The sequence below is a fragment of the Mastigoproctus giganteus genome, chromosome 2 (assembly GCF_048544385.1).
Source record: "Mastigoproctus giganteus isolate SK-2022 chromosome 2, ASM4854438v1, whole genome shotgun sequence".
Lineage (NCBI taxonomy): Eukaryota > Metazoa > Arthropoda > Arachnida > Uropygi > Thelyphonidae > Mastigoproctus > Mastigoproctus giganteus.
This window is the reverse complement of record NC_143576.1, coordinates 223,856,768-223,877,901: the sequence shown is the minus strand read 5'-3', so window position 1 is coordinate 223,877,901 and position 21,134 is coordinate 223,856,768. Positions and strand designations below refer to the sequence as shown.

The 21,134-nt window shown below is 36.8% G+C and overlaps 1 protein-coding gene across 2 annotated transcripts in view; it reads right to left on the bottom strand.

Moving 5' to 3' along the window:
• The window catches only part of LOC150090170 (uncharacterized), a 40,430-nt gene extending 35,180 nt beyond the window's left edge, over window positions 1-5,250 (bottom strand). The window contains exon 1 of one of the 2 annotated variants that reach the window (XM_090389763.1): window positions 5,168-5,250. The gene's annotated coding sequence lies outside the window, so the exon portion shown is untranslated. Of the gene's footprint in view, window positions 1-3,418; window positions 3,514-5,167 lie in introns of those variants that run through there. The other variant, XM_090389762.1, reaches the window with a different exon arrangement.
• Between the last annotated feature and the right edge of the window lie 15,884 nt (window positions 5,251-21,134).

Genomic DNA, 21,134 nt, shown 5'->3' with positions numbered 1-21,134 from the left:
TTAAAGACAATGGAAATGTATATCATCTGTGACATAAAAACTGGCGCTATAAAGCTCACCGATTTAAATATGTAAAACCAGTGTCTTAACTAGGATGATGTACAGGAAACTTGTCGTCAAAGGTTTACATAGTTTCTATCGTTTAAACATGATGAACATGACGGCTAGCCATATTCAAGGCCGACACCATTTTAAAGCAAGTTTTCTAAGGATATGGTTACCCTCGTATCATAATAAGCTTTTTTATCGAGCGACAGATCCCCTTGAGGTATAGTTCAGTGAGTGAGACCGTGCTAAGTGAAGAATCAGCAATGCAGAAATATGTGAAGATTCGCATGCTGTTGGAGGTGAGGGAGGGAGTTATCACAGATTAGCGAACGTCAGGTTTAGGATAAGGTGTGCGTAAGCGATATATTTTATGAACTCGGCAACCAACTGTTGGACGTTGGATGGCATCACAATTGCGAGAAACCTGTTCTCCTGTCGCATTATATGCGTCACAGCTTGGAGAATGGAAATATCTGAAATAAATTTAAGCCCTTTCTGCATTCCTTCCAACAGCAAAGACCTCTGCTTCCAAAAATTATAGCTACGCATGTGCCGGCTTGAATGATTAGCTTCTGAACTCTTGGCCCAGTTCTATTCTGTTTCAGGGAAAGATAGTATCATTATGAAAACAATTATTATAAAAATTAAGAAAAAGTTTATGTTGTTTCAAAAAGCTGGTACTTCCATAACTAATCTCTTTGTTTATCCTTTGTAGCTTATGAATTTAAAATAGAGCATACTCAGAATTATGAATTTGAAGTATGGTTTAGGTTTCTTAAAACTGCACTTAAATGTCAGATATGTTGCAATTATTGCCACTGTACCAACGCTCACTGTTACGTCATGGACATCGAGAACAACATTTTCTTTGCCCTACAACACGCTTCGTCGATAATATCCTAAAGACAGGCAAAAGTTTTCCATCCGAAAAACTAGCTCTGTACGCCAATTTTTTAACATAGCGAACTTCTGCTGCTGTTAATGTAGATAATAATTCTCTATTATGCTGTAACGCTCCAGTAAACTTGATATTCAAATAACGATTTCAATTGCCCACTTTACGTTTATTCACATTGTGACAATGTGAAGGTCTATGGTCGTACTGAAGTTTCAAAGCCTGAGGGCCAAAATGAATTTCGAGATCAAGGCAGGGGATATGGAGAATGATAACTATTAGCTTATGTATGTCAATATAAATGTATTATGATTACTTATTTTTATGTCCTCCAAGTGAAGGACATAAAAATCAACTTGGGAAATGAAAAGTGGGGGGGGGAGACATTGCGACCAAGGCGGATCTGGGTTCTTGGGACCCTGGGCTTGCGTTCTTAGTGGGTTCCTTTTAGGTATTGATATAATGTGCATGGCACAATCAGTTAAATCAATGTGGTCACTTCCTGGTCAATTGAGAGGAGCTATCAGCTCCTCTCTCACTAATATTCCATTTGTTATTGTTAGTAAAGATAATCACAGTGTCGATCCATAATATTTTAGGAGCATATTTTAGACGTTGTTCAATCGTTGTAAGACTCTGAAAAGTGGGAGCTTGGTTCTACTAGGGTCGTGTCAGAGCAAGTTTAGTATCCACTACGACTAACATTCTAATCGTAAATAAAACAGTGTATACCCATTTATTGGCTAAAGCATCAAATACATAATGAGTCAAATTATAATTTTTATTAATAACAGATTAATGATGTTTCTCTCTAAAATTAGATTTAATAATATCCTTTACAATAAACCCAAAGAAATACAATATATTCAAGACCTATCCATCATAGTTTAAAAGAGAAAAAAAAATTAATTTTTCTGATTATCAGCACCAGAAAGCTCTTATATGAATTATCATAAACAGCGAATTTGTACTTATACCATTGTTAAAAACATCTATAATGGGCATTATTTATTACAATAAGTGTTTCAGTGAAAAAGGGAGAAAAAAAGGTACTTGTCTGTATCATTTATCATGTGAATGATTCATTTGACAGCTGACCTAACAAAAACACGTTTCTTATTTTTACTTAGTAGAATAGAATATTTGCAGTCATTGTAAATCTCTTGCGCGCATGGACAGACATACTGTATTTACTTGGCATTTGTTATACGTAATACGCATTTAGATTTAAAAATATATCTTTTTATGCTCTTCTTTTAGCATGAAATTTGTAGGCCCTTAACAACATTCAGCAATGCTACTAAAAGAATACAGTACTTGTATTCGATTCTTTTAATCATAGTACTTTAAAGCATTTCTTTATCAATATAAGTTTATTAGTACGAAGTGCCAAAATAAATAAATAAAATGCAGACGTTATTTTTAAAAAATAATTTATTTTCATGAGGTGATGTTTTTAAAATGAATTAAAAATCAGACTTCAAATACTTGAGGGTGAAATCAATTGGCATTATAATTTTTTGTCCTCTCTAAAGGAAATTTATTGGTACGTAATTGCAGTAAAGTATTTGAAATCAAACATTGCTAAAATACGTCACTAGCAACTAATATATTTAAAAATTTCAGAAATTAATTCTAAATTAAACTGTATCACTGAATGACATCATCGGTAACTACATATCCCTAAATCTTTTAGATGCTGAATTTGAATTGGTTAGTTATTATTTAGATCAAAAACCAACCAACTGAATAGCAGAGTAATAATGATAATAGTACTGTTTTTACAATTAGTATTGAAAAGAACTGCAATTTTAAAGGGAGTCGAAACAGTAATTACGCAGTATTTTGGAGTCTATACTTAAGGCTTCTACATTGCAAATTATAGGCCTAATACACATTGAGCATAGTTACCCGCTAGTTGCTGTCCCTAAAGACAACTCTCAAAGTGTATACTCACCAGCTTAAAGATCAACCCAAATCATGACATTTCATTTTAGCGCAACTAATTGCGCTGTAACTTGTACAAGCTACAGTAAAAAAAGTTTTCTGAGCACCCGGAAAGAGATAACAGTTTTTTAAATCTACCCACAAATCACATCTTTCAACGCAACAACCGTAATTCTATTAGTCACCACTTAGAAAACCAAACTGACTTTTTTATGATCATCTACTTTTCGATCCTCTGTTATTTATATATATAAAGCTCAAAAAATTTAAGTTTCTGAAGAACTTAAGGCATAAGATATACATATACCTATATGATGGAATAGTTATATTCTAACGCCGGTTGATAATTATTTATAAAACAAAATGGTAAAATGAACTAGACAAAAGTTATGCATTGATAAAAGAAAAAGAAACAAAAGCTTAGAGAAATATAGCTTACAACCTTAAGTATATTTTCTTAATATTGTAAGCTTTGAGCGTTAAGCAGACATCAGAAGGAATACAAATCAGTATGTATGATGTACTCACATTAATAACCGCACTGCAATCTAAAAAGTGTTTTAAACTTTAGCTTTCAGACTCCTGTTTTCGAATCCAAATGTACCACTGCGTAGTTCCAGATATCTTCGAAGCATAAACAAAATTGATTTCCCGTATTGACAAAGTGGTTTGGTAACAACGTCATCAGAAATATCTTTCTCAGAATCTTCCTAAATGATGTTGCCAAATGTCGGGAACCTCCTTAATGAATTTAAATATGAGCGCATAAAATTAAATACGAGAGAATCATAACTTTGTTATTATTTAGAGCAACAAAATCTTTGAATTGTTTTCGACTGATAAATGCATATCTGTACATTTTCTCTATTTAACTGTAAAGGTTAAGGAATAGCTGTTTTCGTCAAAGAAAAATAATTTCATGATAGGCCTTGCATGAAATATCCTGTTCGCCCTTATTTTTAATACTTTTTTTTTTTCCCGTATTCATGTGTTTTGTGTATGTTAGTGTTTTAATACTTTGTGTGAGCAGAACTCCTTGTGTTGTAAAGGTTTGTCGATTGAGTCTGTATTTGGATAAACCATGTTATCTCCGTCTCAGCTGGTTGGTTGTTGTAAGGTTTTAAGCGCATCAGCAACTTACTCCATATTGCGCCGTATATAATATGTCTATAAATTACGTCTTTTGTGGTCGATTTGCTGTTTGCTGGAAGAAAAACCCGAATTTCCCGCGAGAAAAAACCATGCTACTCTCGCCCGAGACAGACTAACTCAAGCAGGTTGTGAACAAGACCCATAAAGGTATCTCGCATCCTTGATGGAATTCGAACTCAGGTGTTTTCCACCTAGTGTAGGAAGGACAGTGTTTATACTAATTATGCTACCCACGAGGACATCTCCGTCTGAGACTGAATAACTCGATACTAGGTGAAAAATTTAGGAAACCTAACTCCAATTCATTAACCCTTCGTTCTCACGAGAAACTACATAGTGCTGAAACGGGTTGGAATGCAGTGTGGAGATATTATTTCTTTTTTATTCAGGGAAGATCACTAAACCATTTCTTACAGTATGAAATCGAAATCCTTACATCACCTGAAGTAGGAAATAGTATTGTGAATTTATCAGTTTAAATAAAACAATGAAATATAATAAATTCAAATTTTTCATTTGTTGCAATATGATTGTCTAAATTTTCATATATGACAAATATATTTTTAATTCGTAGGTATTTTGAGACTAAAAGAAGTTTCAGGTTTGAAATAAAACTAATCAAATTGGCATGGTAGTAACGATACTTTTCTGATAACAATCGAATGAAAAATAGGAAAGCTTAGTGGAAATATATAACATTTATGTGAGTACTTTTAATTACTCTTCTATTTTTATTCAAGTCTGTTTTAGATAAAAACGCATTTCATTCGGATGATTATATGTTTATTGCTAGTCATAATTGAGAATACTGGGAGAAGAAATGAGAGAAACTTTGACATAAGCATTAAACCTCTCAGAAAAAAGGCCATAGGAGTTTTTAAATATTTATTCTTGCACGTTCATTGAACGATTTAATTCCTAATTAAAAAAAAAAAATCAAAATGATAAATGATTTACGGTAACAAATCATCTCTAATGAGGTATATCGCTGGAGGGATCCATAGTATAATTTTATTTTTCCATATTCCACTTGCGCCTCTGCTGACAGCGAAAGTACGCACCCGCCCGAAAGTATCGGTAATACACACACAATATTGACGTCTTAACAGGGGAAAAAACACTTACATTCTTAACGTTCAAAAACCTGTTCCGAACTGATACCAGGAAACACTGTGGCGATGGGGACGCACAATGAAAGTTTTAAGGACAAAGAAACTAGAGCAGTCGTAGGCTTATAAACTAGAATATGTAGGTCAAACCCGCCTCCGAACTCCAGAATACTGATGGTTCTACCGGCGTCACCATGACACCGGTCATATAATTACTATTACCATTAGCTTTACGCTACTCCTTGCTCTGTTTTCTGCATATGTAGACTTTCCACATATGAAACATTCTTCATCACAAAGGTATGAATATAGTTGTCTTTCCTATTCTATCTTTCTTTCTCACTCTCTGAATATACAGTATATCTCCCACCCCCCACAACCCCTATAATCAGTCTTTAGGAGGGTGAAATTGTGAGCTGGATTTCCAAAAATTTCACCACCTATTCATTCTGCTCATTCATTATCTCTTCATTCGGAACAATTTAATGGTAAAGCTTTGGTAATGGTTGAACTCCCAAGAACTATTGATAATACTATTGATAAAGTATCGTTACTTCCTTGTTGCTTCAACTTTTCAAAGATTAGCCATTTGCAGGTAGACAAAATCTCTTTGTCATTATATGAAACACGAGCCTTTCCTTGAAGGCTAAAAGATTTTATTTGCTTATATGCTGGTTGTTCTACGTTCGATATGCAGATGGCCAAACTTCAGAAAAGTCTTAGTAACGACCAAACAAACTTAAGAGCTTTGAGGAACATAACCATCGCACATTACACATATATTACATGTCACACATTTTGTCATATTCTCCCTATCTCCTGTAGCGTCTTATTTTATTCCTTTTCTTTTTCTTCTAGAGGTTTATTCCCAAACGTTGTACTTATTATTCTTGGCTTTCATTTTTGGAGGGCGTTTTCCGATGTTGAGTTCCCTTTCAATCTTTTACCGAAGTGGTTTACTCATTGTACGGAGTGACACCCTTGAGAATTGTGACCCAGTGCCTTGAACGGCATAGCATTTTCGGAGGATGTTGCAAAAATTCGATTCTACTTTGTTTTTAAAGTGCACTCTTTGAACAAAATGAACTAAACGAAGGGATTCGTATTACCATAACATAAACATTACATGCTTCTAAACTACTCGTAAGTGATTAGATAGAGTGATTATCCTATTCAATATTTAGTAACTTACAGCATCAAAAATGGATAAATAAAATTCTGGAGGATGCAGTTGCGTTTTTTTTTTTTTTTTAACTCTTTTAAATTCAAGGTGACTTAACATAAAAACCAGTTTTCGGAGTACTATTGCATTAAATGGGCGAGTTTCTTGGTAATTTTGGTGATAAAAATTTAATTAGTGTGCAATGTATTATGTATTATCAAAGCCATCTTTTAATAAATGTTTATTCACTATGCTGGCCTCGAGTTTTGCATTTGAAAAAATAAATCATAATTCGAAAAGGCTCAACCAGGAATCAAGTTTATGATATTAACCAGAGTTTAATGAGTCATTTTTTAAATACGAAATTAAATAATTGACTACACTAATTAAGAAAATGACTGACATTGTAATTATCATATATTATAAACACGACGATTCCAGTTGAACTAGTAGTGTAATAAATAAAAGAATTTCGTGCATGTTTTCATTACGTTGGATGTAAGGGATCAAATCCAGATGAAGGTTTTTTTTTTTCCCCCTCCTTCCTAACTATTCCACGATTCTTTTGGCAGAAAGTTTGAACGAAATAACATAAACGAGAGATATAAATAAAAAGCGTGCTGCCGGGAAGAAAAATTTGCTGGCTAAATAAACTAATCACTGAACGTTAAACTCGAACCTTATTTTTGACCTTCATAACCAACTTCCACGACATTTTCCGATCCACAACGTAAACATCGCTGATAAGGCATGGCATGATTCAGGCTTCCATCAAGGAAAGTCTACACCGAAAATATTGTCTATCAAGAGGTCTTATAAAGTCAGGGCCGTGCCGAGCTGTTTATAAAGGTATCCATATAGGTATATAAAGGTATCGAAGTATTGCGGCCACTCCTGAAAAAAGGACATTGAGTTTCTTAAAAAGGTCCAAAGATGGAAAATGCACCAAGTAAGTTTGACAAAAGGGCGCACATACTACCAAATCTTTAAATACGACGGCTGCAGAGCTTGGAAATATGAGGGAGATCTTATTGACATCTAAGAGATTCTGGGAGAGGATAAAAAAAATGAGTGAAGGTGATATTTTCAGAGTATTTAATGACGTTCGAGGGGCATAAGTTCAAACAAAGAGGAAGAATTATTGACCGAGTTGTAGTTGTAGGAAGTTTGCCTTTAGCTATTAATCATTGCGATAGGTTGTCTTCATGGGCATTTGGGGGCTAACGGCCTGGAAATTTTTAAATGTAATTTAAATAATGTCTTTTTTTTTAATTTTATTTTTTGGGAGGGAGACGGCTTGGCACAGCAAAAACCTTAGGCTTTCTTGCACTGTATGGTTGATATTAATAAACATACTAAATACAATACTCTCATTTGGAAAATTATTAGTAGTATTAGTGGGGTCCGCCACAACAACACATTAGTATTAGTAGTGTCAAATGATGCAAGAAAGCCAGCTTATAGAGCATCAGCCAAAAAATAATAATAAATAAAATAAATAAATTAATAAATAAAAATTCTACCCACCTCACCCGTCTATCCCCACCAAGGATTCGTCTAGTTTTTCCTTGAATTAAAAAAAATAAAAAAATAAAAAATACTCAGACTACTTACTTCTACAACAATGGACGAAAGTTTGTTCGCAATCAACCACCCGTTGGCTAAAAGCGAACTTCAGCACATCTATCCTGCAAACATCCTTTCTCAGTTGGCATTTATGCCCCTTCATGTGTGTAGTTTCAGCAAGAGGAAGAATGCCATCAACATTGAGCTTACTCAATCCATTCAAGCCTTTAACAGATCTCCTCGCAGGTACCTAGTCTTCAAACGCTGCGTTTTGCAGAAATGAAGCCTTTCTTGGTAACAGCAACCTTTTTTTCACATCACCAATGTTGTTGTTGTTGCTCTTCTCTGAACCCGTTCCAGCAGGTCTGCATTCTTCCTAAAACGAGCCCTCCAGACCTGTATATAGGTCTGGAAGCCTCATATTTAAAAAAAAAATTCCGTATGAGATTGGAGGACGCAATCCGATCTTCTTTTTGTCAGGGGGGGGGGGAATCCAACCTTCTTGTGTTATCGAATCTTCACAAAGTTTTTAAACTGCCATTTTACTATTTTTTCCTCTCCGAGATACGGGCTATCCACCCTAATAAACTGTCCGTCAAATATCTCTCTTAATTTCCATGATTTTGTTTAGGTGAGATGGACTTAAGTAACGTGATCTAAAAAAAGTAAATAAAGTTAAAACTGTTTTAAATGCTCGACTTACATACTGAACATTTTTTTTTAGATGAAATTTTCGGAAAGGGGAAAAAAGTATAGAGATGGAAACAACTTTTTGTAAAATCTTGCAAAATTAGCCTGATCCCTTAAAGTATAATTAAAAAACCATTTAACAAAGTTATTCTTGGGAAACGACTGCTTAAGTTATTTGCAGTTCCTCTCGAAGAATCGCTGAATTTAAAAGAAAATGCAATTATGAAGAAATGATTTCACGTAATCATTATCGTGCTGTATAACATCATTACATTTATTCATAATGAAATTGGGTATTGCTGCTTACCATAAAGAACCCGCTAATCATAAACATTGCTTTACCAGCCTACTAAAAAGCCTCTTTTCAGGTCACCAAAACGTTTGGTTCCTTAGAGCAACTCGAAACATCCATGATAGATATTTTTCCCAGTAATGAAGCCATTTACTAGCATACTGATTTAAAATGATCACTGAGGTCAATAAAAAGGAGCATTGTGGCACGAGCTACATAATAATGCTGATCTCAATGCAATTAAAAAAAAAAAAAACGCTTCAAGGTAAGCCCTTGTTCGCATAAGAAAATTAAGATAAGAAGGCAATTACCCTTGCCTCACGGATATATTTCTGCTCACTGAATATCACAGCTTCTATTTACATACTAGCCAAACTGCTAATTACAACAGTGCATTTCCGTTTCCTTTTTTCAGCAAAGTCGTTTAAACTTGCCCTCTAATGGTAATTCTTCCATAAAATCGTTGTATACTGAAGATTAAATTTTCAAATGAAAAGAAAGGTTTTCTCCAATACGATAATACAAGAAAAAAGAGACAGCACAGTCTTCAACTAAATTTAATCTAAATACAAAAGTATATATGTGTTGATACGAATGGTTTCTAACTTTTTTGAGACACCATAACCTTGTCTCGAATGACACTATTGAATTAATAAATCTTAATTTAAGGGTAGAACAGATGAAATGGCAAACAGTTGGTTTAAAATATGAACAACTTTAATATTAAAGTAAATTGTTTAGCATTTTATATAAGAAGCACAGCAAAGAAACTAAATCGATAAACTACATACCTCCTATTGACTTTTCGAACTATCTTTTTAATTCTCCATCGGAGTAAATTTCTAAAAAGTGTAACTAAGAAAGCTTGGAGTAAACGTCGCAGAAGTACAACCCAGTAAGCTTGGAATAAATGTCGTACAAATACAACTCAGAAAGGCTTTTGGAGCAAGTGCTAAAGGCTTTTCTGATGAACTCTGACGTCAACTTGTAGGAGGTGGTCTATTGGAAGTTGTGGGTGTCTTGTAACAATGATTGCCTTCTGCTAGATGTGGTGGAGGTTCTATGTCAAGACCTGCTGTGGGTTGGAAAGGAGTAAAACTGTAGTGTACGTTTCTTAAACTGGTTTCTGAATAAATTTATCCTTGATTTCCCTTTCAAGTTAACTGCTTACTAGAATGAGGTCCTTACTTTCTTCTACGTTTTTATTATTTCTTTTATAATTTTTAGAGCACGAGTCTATTTCTTAGTCTTTGGCCCACCAATGTTGCTACTTCTTTTCTAATTTTCTTGGCTTAATGTCCCCTTTATAATTTCTTATTCTGTGAAAATGAGGTCACCCTGTTTGCTCGATTAAACTGACTACGCTGTCAGTTCAATTGGCAAATGGCGTCTCTTGTTTTGGAGGGAATCTGTGTCCTGATTGGAAAAATGAGCCTTAAGTTGGTGAGAGGAGATTGCATAGAAAACTCTTATCTGGTATTTCCTTATGTGGTTTGCAAGTCTCTCACTTATCTTTAATACAATATGTTAGCAAAACTTTTGGGACATAATAGGATAATCATGTCATGTAAAAGAGGGACTATGATAATGATGTACAGAACGATTTAGTAAAAAAACTTGTAAATTCAACTGCATCTCGTTCAGTTTCAAGCGAAATGTCGTGGAACAGAATTCAGCATATTCGGAGGACAAGTATTGGGTGCTACATTGTAGGACTGAAGTGCCACTGTTACAACTTTCGAAATCCGTGGTAGATCGATTTCAAAGGCTATGAAGCTCTCACGTATGTGGAACAGTTTGGAAGACAAAAGGAGATGCGAAAGTAGAATCGCGAGGTGGCCGACACCATGTTTTGAACTGCTTTTTACTTGATATCACCTCTGCCTTTGACTCAGTTGCTGTTGGTTCTCTGATATCTCTGCTCTAGAACTATTACTGCAGTTTAGGATCCCCCTACTGAAAGTGGTTGAACAGTTACTTTACGATCGCACTCTTATCTTCTCTAACAAATCCGCAAACTGTATTCGGAACATTAGCTTAGGTCTGCTCCAAGGAGGAACTCCCTCAGCCATACCCTATCCTTTTCTTTCAAGTTACCCGCACTTCAGCTCTTATGCTGATGATATATTCCTCACCTTTTCAGTCCCTTCCGGCAATGCCGCCTTTGTAATTCATCGTGTAGGGCTGGCTCGACGACCTCCTGGATTATATTGAAATTTTTGGTTTGCATATCAATCCCTTGAGGACCAAGCATCAGCCGTTTGCGCTTTAGACAGTCTCTCGTTTCCGACAAGTTAGATACCAGCCTAAATTAATTCCTCCTATAAACTTGATTAAATTCTTAAGAGAACATCTGGATTCTACACGTCTCTTCTCATCCACTGCACAAAGGTGACCCTGCTCTCATTCACAATTCGAATACTATTCGGAAATATTTTACTATCTATAGTACATCCTACCTCACTTCCTGTATGCATCAGTAAACTGGTCTTTCATCCCTAAATTTCTTCAGCATATCATGTTGATCGAATATTTTCTCATCATATGGTTAATTGCCAAACTTGGACATCCTATTATGTCATCTCAACATGAATTGTGCCAAAAAATTGAAATAGTGCCTGTTACTGTTCGCTGACAATACAAAGTGATTCAGTGTTTTGTAACTCTGATCAGTGGCTAATGAGCCCTAAGTTGGTGAGAGGAGATTGCATAGAAAACTCTTATCTGGTATTTCCTTAACATCTGGGATTATCTTCACTGGAGAATTCGACCCACGACTGCCAGAACCACTTAGTTTCTTGAGTGTAAACTCTCCAAATTAAACACATTTGGTTCTTCATTCATCAACAATTCCGTCAAGGTAGCCACTTCCTTCAAATTTGACCCTGATATCTGGATTCATGACCAGGTGTACAGAAAAACTATTTTAGATTAGCATTAACATTAGCATTAGTAGAGGCATTTGATGCAAGAAAGCAAGCTTATGCAGCATCAGCCAAAAAAAAAAAAAAACCCACTTCCACTTCACCCCTCTGTTCGTTCAAAATACCTGTCCAGCTGAGCCTTAAACTTATTTAGGCTATCAACCTCCACTACAAGGGATGGAAGTCTGTTCCACCAACCAATCACCCGCTGGCTAAAGGCAAATTTTCGCACGTCTATCCTACATCTGTCTTTCCTCAATTTGAATTTATGCCCTCTCAGGTGATTTTTCTGAGCTAGAGGAAGAATTCCATCAGCATTGAGCATGCTTAAACCATTCAAGGTTTTATACACCTCTATCAGATCAACTCGCTGGTGCCTAGTCTCCAGACACTGTAATTTGCAAAACTTAAGCCTTTCTTCGTAAGAGCACCCCTTTGTTCCATTCACTAATCTTGTTGCCCTTCTCTGTACTCGTTCCAGCAGCTCTACATCCTTCTTGAAATGAGGCCTCCAGATCTGTATACAGTACTCTAGGTGTGGCCTGACCATTGCCTTATACAAGGGAATAATCACTTCCTTATCCCTGCTGGAAAAATTCCTGTATATCATTGACAATACTCCATGAGCTACTCTTGCAGCCCGTCTGCACTGCTCAGAGAACTTCATATCTGCCTGCACAACCACCCCCAAGTCCCTTTCATTCTCTACCACTGTCAGTGTAGTACCACAGAGTTGATACGTTGCTCTGGGGTTGCTGTTTCCCATGTGTAGTACTTTACATTTGTCAATGTTAAACTTCATTTGCCACCTCTCAGCCCATCTGCTCAACCTTTCCAGATCCTGTTGCAGCAGCATAGTGTCAGTAGTGTCCTTGACAACCCTGCCAACCCTGCCAACCTTTGTATAGTCTGCGAACTTGGACATTAAGCTTGATATACCATCATCAATATCATTTATAAATACAGAAAACAATAATGGACCCAATACCGAGCCCTGAGGGACTCCACTAATAACATTAGTCCACGATGAGCAGTGTCCATTGATTACCACTCTCTGTCTTCTCCCCCTGAACCACCCCTTTATCCATAGCAGCAATTTGCCTCCAATGTCACACTGCTCCAATTTGTGTAGCAGTCTTCCATGTGCAACAGTATCAAAAGCCTTTCTAAGATCCAAGTATATAATATCAAAGCTATTCCCTGCATCCAGTTCTTTTGTGACTGCATCACAGTATCCAATCAGGTTGGTCAGGCAAGACTTCCCCTTAACAAAACCATGCTGTGTCTCAGCTATAACTGAAGTCTTGTCTAAATGATCCTGCAGTGCTTCTTTAACCAGTGCCTCCATTAATTTTCCTGGAACAGAAGTTAAGCTCACAGGTCTATGATTACTTGTGTCAGCCTTTGATCCTCCTTTGTGAATTGGGGTCACATTTGCACATTTCCAGTCTATGGGTACCTCCCCTGAGTCCAAGGAAGCTCTCATAATTATGGCTAAGGGTTTGCTTACTTCCTTTGCTGCCTCCTTTAATATAACTGGATAGATCCCATCCACCCCGGGTGCCTTTCTTGTGTTTATCTTCAACAGTTTCTCCTCCACTTTACTCCCAGTTATTTCAAGATTCTGTAGCTTACTGCTAGAGTTGAATACACCTCTGGCATTCCCCTCGCTGAATAACTCCTCATGTGTGAATGTCGATGCAAAATATTCATTTAGTTTGTTAGCTACCTGAGCAGGATCATCAACAGTTGACCCATCAATATCAAGTGGACCAATCTGATTCATCCCCTTCCTTCTAGAGTTTACATAAGTAAAGAACTCTTTGCTGTTTTTCTTTGCATCCCTTGCCAAGGATTTCTCGTAAAGATTCACTCATATCAAACATTTAACTTCTTCAGACTATCTCCAGTTTAGTTGAACTTGTTACAGTTTTATTTTATTTTATTCTGTTATTAAAGCCACATACACCTATTTTATAGTTTAATATTATCAGAGGGGTTTACTGCATCCTTAGCAAAGAGCATTTCTACGGATGCAGTAACATCTTTCAAGAGGTCCAGAAGCATCCTGGAGAGATTGTCAGCGTAATTTTCCCGTCGATGACGCGAGGAACTTTAGTGGGCTTTTTTCACTCCGTGGCTGAGTTAGTCGGTCTCAGGCGTAGATAGCAAGGTTTTTTCCCCTCAGAAACTGGGGTTTTTTCGTCCAGCAAAACAGGCAAATCGACCAGAGAACACACGCAATTTACAGACACGAATACGGGTTAATGTAATCATTTACGGGTAACCCTAATATAGTAATTTGATTTGTCAGCGTAATTTCCGCAATCATGGCATTGCATGGGGATGGATTTCATTGAAGATCTGTGGTTTATAAACCCATGATCACATATGTTGCCAAACTCCAAATGCAGTCCTCGCGGGTATCACAGTGATTATTCACTGTTCTCCCCACACCGTGTGGAAACATCTGGTTCGAATCCTTCAGTTGCTAATCTTGAGTATGTTTTTCCAATTCTCAGTATTTATATTATTCCATGGGCTCACTAAAATACATATTGTAGATTTTTATTTTGTTTGATATGTAAAATATAAATCAAATTGTCATTACCGTATTTCTTATATTTGTACTTTATGACATTATCATAATCATATGCTAATAAATAAGACGGTTATTGTAAATACAGTATACTGTTCACCGTTCTAGCCACCATGCTGTATCGCAATGTATTGATCACGTATGGGATAAATTAGGGAGCCGCGTACAAAATCGACTAGGGTAAGGCTAACTTCACAAGCTACGTTCAAAGATTTTTCTTCGCAAGGAATGACAAAATATTTCTACTGAAAACTTGCCAAGTATCGGTGAAAGTTTTCGTTGTACGTTATCTGCTGTATTGAAGGTGGGCATATAACGACATTAAAAGTGTTTTTTAGTCATTTATATGAATATTTCTTGGTGACCTAATAACATAGTGCATATCGTATATGAAATTACGATACACTGTCTGAAGTAATGGCATTTTTGAAGTCGTTCACCTGTGTGTGTTAGACCTGCTTTGTTAATGTCCAAGTTGGAAATAACCGTTAGCTTTGAAGTTAGTTTAGTAAGTTTACTTCACATTTTTATGTACTTACTTGCTTAATTATTATAATATTCAAATATTATAATAATAATTCTGTAAATAGCGCATTTTATTTAAAATGGAGGTACACTTGTAAAAAAATTGTGACAGGTCGAACTCGTGACCTTGTAGTAGAAAAGACTGCTGGCCTATGGTTTTAAACAGCTTGTGATCCATGAGAGAAATATTAAATAGTTTAGTTAGCTATATAGAGGGTGTTTCAAAATGGTACGGAATGAATATAGGAGCATATTCCATAAGAAAAAAAAAGTTCCTATAAACATATTCTCAAAATTCTTTATTTCTCGAGATATTAAACATTAATCTGGGAAGTGCTACAGAAACCTCCTGGGAAACTAAGAGAGGCTATCAAGTTGAATAGATGCGGGAAGCTATCCAAAGATGTCCACCTCCAAGCTAATAATCTGCTCTCTACAGTGGACTTTGCAATCTGGTGTTTGCTTTGAAACACCTGATTGCAAAGTCCACTGTAGAATCAGGTGTTGCTTTGAAATTCTGCAGCATCCACCTTATTCTTCAGCACCCACCTTGAAACTCCTTCTTCCCTAAAATAAAGAAACCATTACTGTGCCGCAGATTACAGACTGAGGAGGAAGTAATTAATGAAGTAGAAGCCTAGCTTTCTGCTCAAAGTGAGAAGTTCTATTCAAGAGGCCTGAAAGAACTTATCTGCAGATAAGAAAAATTGTAACTCTTGAAGATAAATACATTCAAGCGAGGGATGAAATTGCCAGACAAGTTTCAAATCCCTTACTGAAATATTTCTAGTTGAAGATAAATACTTATTGACCACCCCTCGTAATTATTCATTTCAGAAGCGTTAAGTGAAGTGGTGAGCAATTTGGATTCTGTAAGTTTCTTGTAAAATATTAGAGTCAAAAAATTTACTCCAAGAAAATATTATCTCATTTGATATATAAATTTAAACAGACCTTTTTCTGACTACTTAAACGCATTAAACGCTCCAGATGATGGGGAGAACAGCTGAGGATGCTGTAGTTGCTTCCTTTTTACCTTGCAACTATCTATGACTCTTCCCTGCACTGTTGCATTTCGGGTAGTAAAGACAGATAAGTAGAGCTATTGATTACAAACATACGTAGGCCTATAACATTTCATCAACTCGTTTTTATATAGATGTGTAACAACAAATACTCACACAAGAGCAATGTTTTGCTTTATTTCATTTTTTTCTTTTGGTCATCCCCAGTATTGCTAGTATGGTATTGAAACCTGTGGTCTTTGATGTTTAGGACGTGCAGCCAATTTCTATACGTAAACGACTTCCTAGCACAGAAGCATGCAACGTGAAAATGTTTTCTCACTATTTATATTGAAGTCGGTTCGCCTCTTGCATTGTGCAGTTGTTATCTCAGTCGTGACACTGTTATGGTCTGATAGATCCTTCCGGAAATAACTTGATAACGATCCATTAGTTGTTGCGTTTACTGGTAAGTCCTGCAGGGACAGGAGTTCACACACCTTCAGTACAAAATAATGTACATGAAAGAGCAAAGTTTCTATATAATCTTAAACGCAATAATTGATATCTTCCTTGTTTAAATGTTGAATACATCATATTTTTAGCTGGAATAATTGACAAATTTTTTAATGCTTCAGAAAACCAAAATGTCTCCAAAATGCTTCAGAAAACCAAAAAAATTGACATATCTTTATTTAATATTTATAATATATTTCGTACATATTTTAACTAGCAATAAATGATTCTCTCTCTCTCTTATAAATGCTAAATTATCTATAAAACACTATACAGTATTAATTACCACGGTCGACGGAAGGAGAGCGCGAATACGTCCTTGTACCTGCCTTCAATTGTGGGCCTTGGTGCTTTGAGATGTGGGGTAAGGCTGCTATCTCAGTCAGAGAACGTCTTTCAACGAAAAATACTAGGTAACGGATGTATGGAGAGATGCTAATACAAATAGAGGGTATAGAACAAACTAAAGAAGAGCATAATAATACAAAGGCAAAGATTAATAGAATAAATATATAAATAGCTATATAAAGACACCATTAAATATACACCCACAGAATAGTGTTTCAGTAGTTCCTTAGTCAAGACTTGTGCACAGTGGATGTAATCACCGTTTTATTCCCCACATCGGGTGGAAAAGTCCGGGGTTCGAATCCTGTCAATGACGCTAGGAATTTTTATGGTATTTTATAACAAAAACGGCTGAGTTAGTCGATCTCAGGCAAGAGTTTCACGGGTTTTTTTCTCCCAGAAACTCGAAATTTTCGTCCAGCAAACAAGTTGATTGGCCTGTTTGCTAAAACTCTTCAACAAAACATCAAGACCCGTGAATTCATATATTTTTCTCTTTTTTCTTCTGGAAAAAAAAATAATAATAATATCACCTGGTGTAGCTTAGTTGTTGTGGTTGGTATTGGGCTTAACGACACAAGGGCTATTGAGGCCAAATTATGTCTGTTCATTGTTTATTTACAGGCAACATATAGCTGTAGATTTTAAATTATATGCTCCTTTACAGGTCAATACATTTTATGTACATCAAAAATTCTTCTCTGTTTGCTTCATTTCCTATGAAGTGAGATAAATAATGAAAGATGTTCAATGTGGAGAGAGAGAGTGAAAAGTATTAGAGCAGATGGTTGAATGTAAGGGACAATCAACCAGAAAATGACGGACCGTAAGTTGCTTCAGACAGGATGAACACTGAGGTTGGTTTTCTCCCAATAGTAAGAAGAGATGTGTATGATGAGTGTGTCCAATTCTGTCTTGCCAATACCACTTCCTCTCGTCTGTTTCGTCGGAAGCCAGAGAGCCATAGCTTTGGTTCTTGCTTTATCTGGTAAAGTTTATTGTTGGTGTTACTTTTCCAGATCTGTGACTGGTTGTCGTAGCATGCTTTGTGAATGATAGACTTATAGTCGCTGTAAGGAACCTGAGGTTGTTGTGAGAGAGCGGTTTGAGGATGTTAAGCGGCAATGTCAGCACTTTCATTTCCTGGAATGCCAGAATGACCAGGGATCCAGCAAAAACTGATTGACTAATTGGACACGCTGCAGGAGATTGACTGGGAATTAATGTATTTCGAGATAGGATGGGAAGATGAGAAACTCTTCCTAATGGCAGACAGCACTGAGGGAGTCTGTGTAAATTATGGCAGGTGAGATGGACAGCTCAATTTTATTAAGTGCTAACTTGATAGCATATAATTCAGCAGCGAAAACACTGCAGGCTAATGGTAGTGAGGCTGTAGCAGTAAATGAAGAAAAAACTGCAGCAGCATCTACCGTACTGGCAGTTTTTGATCCATCAGTATAGATTTTACAAGAAACAGGAGTTCAGAGTAGTGTGAGCTGAGTGCAACTGCCTGATTGCAAGGAGGTATGACATTTTTCCCCCACTGAAGAAAATGTACATCGTAAGAGGCAGAAACGTATGTCCAAGGTGGAACAGGAGCAGTTGTGTCCTGAAAAATACCATTTAAATCAATATTCCAATTCTGAACAAGCTCGTTAATCCTGAGTAAAGCAGGTCTATTTTCATTTGTTTTGCTCTCATAGAAAAAAACCCCACCGAGTATTATAAAGATACTCCCAACTGGGGTGCGATGGAAGACTCTGGAGTTTAGCAGCGTATTGGAGCAGTAATGTTTTCCTACGAAGATGTAATGGAGGATCATGCGCTTCGATATAAAGACTTTGGATTGGAGAAGTCCTGAAAGCGCCCAACGCAGTCCTCAGAGCACTAGGCTGGGTGATATTTAGACGTTATAAAGTAGTGCTTCTGGCAAAGTCATATACTAGACAACCATAATCTAAGTGTGAACGGATTAAACTTCTGTAAAGGTGAAATAAAGTATATCGATCCGCTCTCCAAGACATGGACGGGACTGATCGAAGTGTGTTCATATGCTTTAGCAACTTCTTCAGGAGTAGACAAGTCTTTCCCTTTCCGGTCAGGAAATGCCCGCCGCATATGCTCGGAACAATATGGCCTTAGTTGCTAATGCTCCTAAAATCCAAAACAACAACTTTCCCTTTCCAGTGAAGTATTGGAGAGGGCAGCCGGGCAAATTTTCCATTTATTGCCTGTATCTTTCTCCAGAAGAGCCGGGTGTCGGTGTCATTGGTGATGGTTGAGGCAATGGCAATCCACGAATTACGTTTTGCTTTCCGTCTAATTTGCCTTGCTTTAGCTTTAAGTCTCTTATAAGTGATTAAGTTAGTTGTGGTAGGATACTTTCGGAAATTATTCCATCCACCGTTTTTGTCCTGTTTGGCATGAAGACAGTCTATATTACACCAGTGATTCCGGTGAATACGATATGCCTTGGATTTTGGAATAGATCCATCGGATGCTGTCAGAATCTGATTGGTTATGTATGCAGTTACATCATTAATGGGTTGTTTTTGAACATAAAGTTTGTCTAGATATTTTTGGGCAGAATAGCCATCCAGTTCGCCTTTCTAAACTTCCAAGTTGATCGGGATTTACAGTTACCCCTGTTTGTAATGTGCAAATATAATCGGAAAATGATCGCTATTAAAGGGATTGGTTGACACCGACCATATCATGATTGGAAAAATGGACGGTGAGCAAATTGACAAGTCAGTTACAGAAGCAGATCCCGTAGGTAGGTGGATGTATGTGGGAGATCCAGAGTTTAGTAAATTTAGATCATTGTTATTCAAAAACTCTTCAATCAATTTTCTCTTGCGTCCATTGTAGTGGATCCTCACAATGAATGGTGGCCATTAAAATCACCGAAAAGGCAAATTGATGTTGGGAATTGTGTAAGGAGATTGTCCAGTTCTGAATGAGGAAACGGTAGAGATGGTGGAATGTAAATAGAAACAAGGGCAACTGAATTACCAACTTCAATACGGGCTGCCACAGCTTCTAGGGAGGTTCGTAACTGGATGAGCCTCGAAGGAATATTTGAATTAATAAGAATAGCTACTTGGAGGAGATTCTGATCTATCTCGTCTGTACATGATATAATTTGAAAATTTTGGCGATCTACGGTGACGGGAATGTTTCCTGTAGGAAACATTCCCGTCTATACGCCTATGGGATTAAATTGGGTGAGTAAATCCTTCAAGTCATCTGAATGGCTTTTTAGTCCTCTGCAGTTTTCCATTGTATGATATTTTGCATTATTTCGGTTTAGTTGAGGAAGATTCATCTGACTGTTTTTTTTTAGTACGGAGCATTTCTTACGATCTATTTTTGGGGGTATGGGGCTTCCAGTTCTTGGAACTTGGCATGAAGTTCCAAGACGGATTCCTCATAATCTTGGTGTTCATCCACTTCCATACTGTTAGTGGGTGCTTCGGTTTCCTTAGTCTTTAGCAGTTTTCAATTTTTCTATGTCACTCGAGTTCGTTAGAGTATCAGTTATAATACTGATTGGAGTGTTAGTGGCTTCACTGGTTTTAGTTTTAGGAGTGTCTTTTCCAGATGTTGATAGGGTTGCTTTAACCCAGTTAACAAGAAAAGTGCTGGGCGGAATTGACACATCTGTTTGAACTGCAGTTGACGAATAGCTCCGGGTGTGATACGCATATGATCGACTAGGCACGGTCAAAATAATCTGTTTGCGTGCCTCAGAATATGTGATTTTATGTTAAATTTTGTATTTTGAGATTTTTTTAAGTTTTCCACGTTTCACATGATTTGGAAAAAGCAGGGTGGTTTTCTTTGCAGTTGGGGCTGAACAATCTGTTTGTGTATGGTCTTTTGATCCACAAATTGGACAGATGGTGTCCGCTCTGCATTGCCTGCTGAGAGTGCCCATATTAAAAAGTCTGGAATTTAAAGCAACGAATCGGGTTTGGGATGTAAGAGCGAATTCGGCAATTTAAATAGCCAGTTTTTACTGTGGATGGCAATTCTGGAGTGCTAAATGTTAAGATGATGGATCTAGTAGGAATAAGCTTTCCATCTTTTTTTCATTATTCGTTTGGCACTGATCACTTTTTGACTGCTAAGTTCTTGAACTAATTCTTTCTCAGAGACTGTAAGTAGGTCCCACTCTGTGATAACACCTTTAGATGAATTTAAGGTGTTGTGGGGAGTGACAGATATTGGCAGCCCGCCAAACGTCTTTGTTTTTAGCAGCCATTCAGAATGTTTAGAGGAAGCTGTATCGATCAGGAGGTCTCCCGATTGCAGTCGTTTCACCATTTTTGGTAATCCGGCAATGGATTCC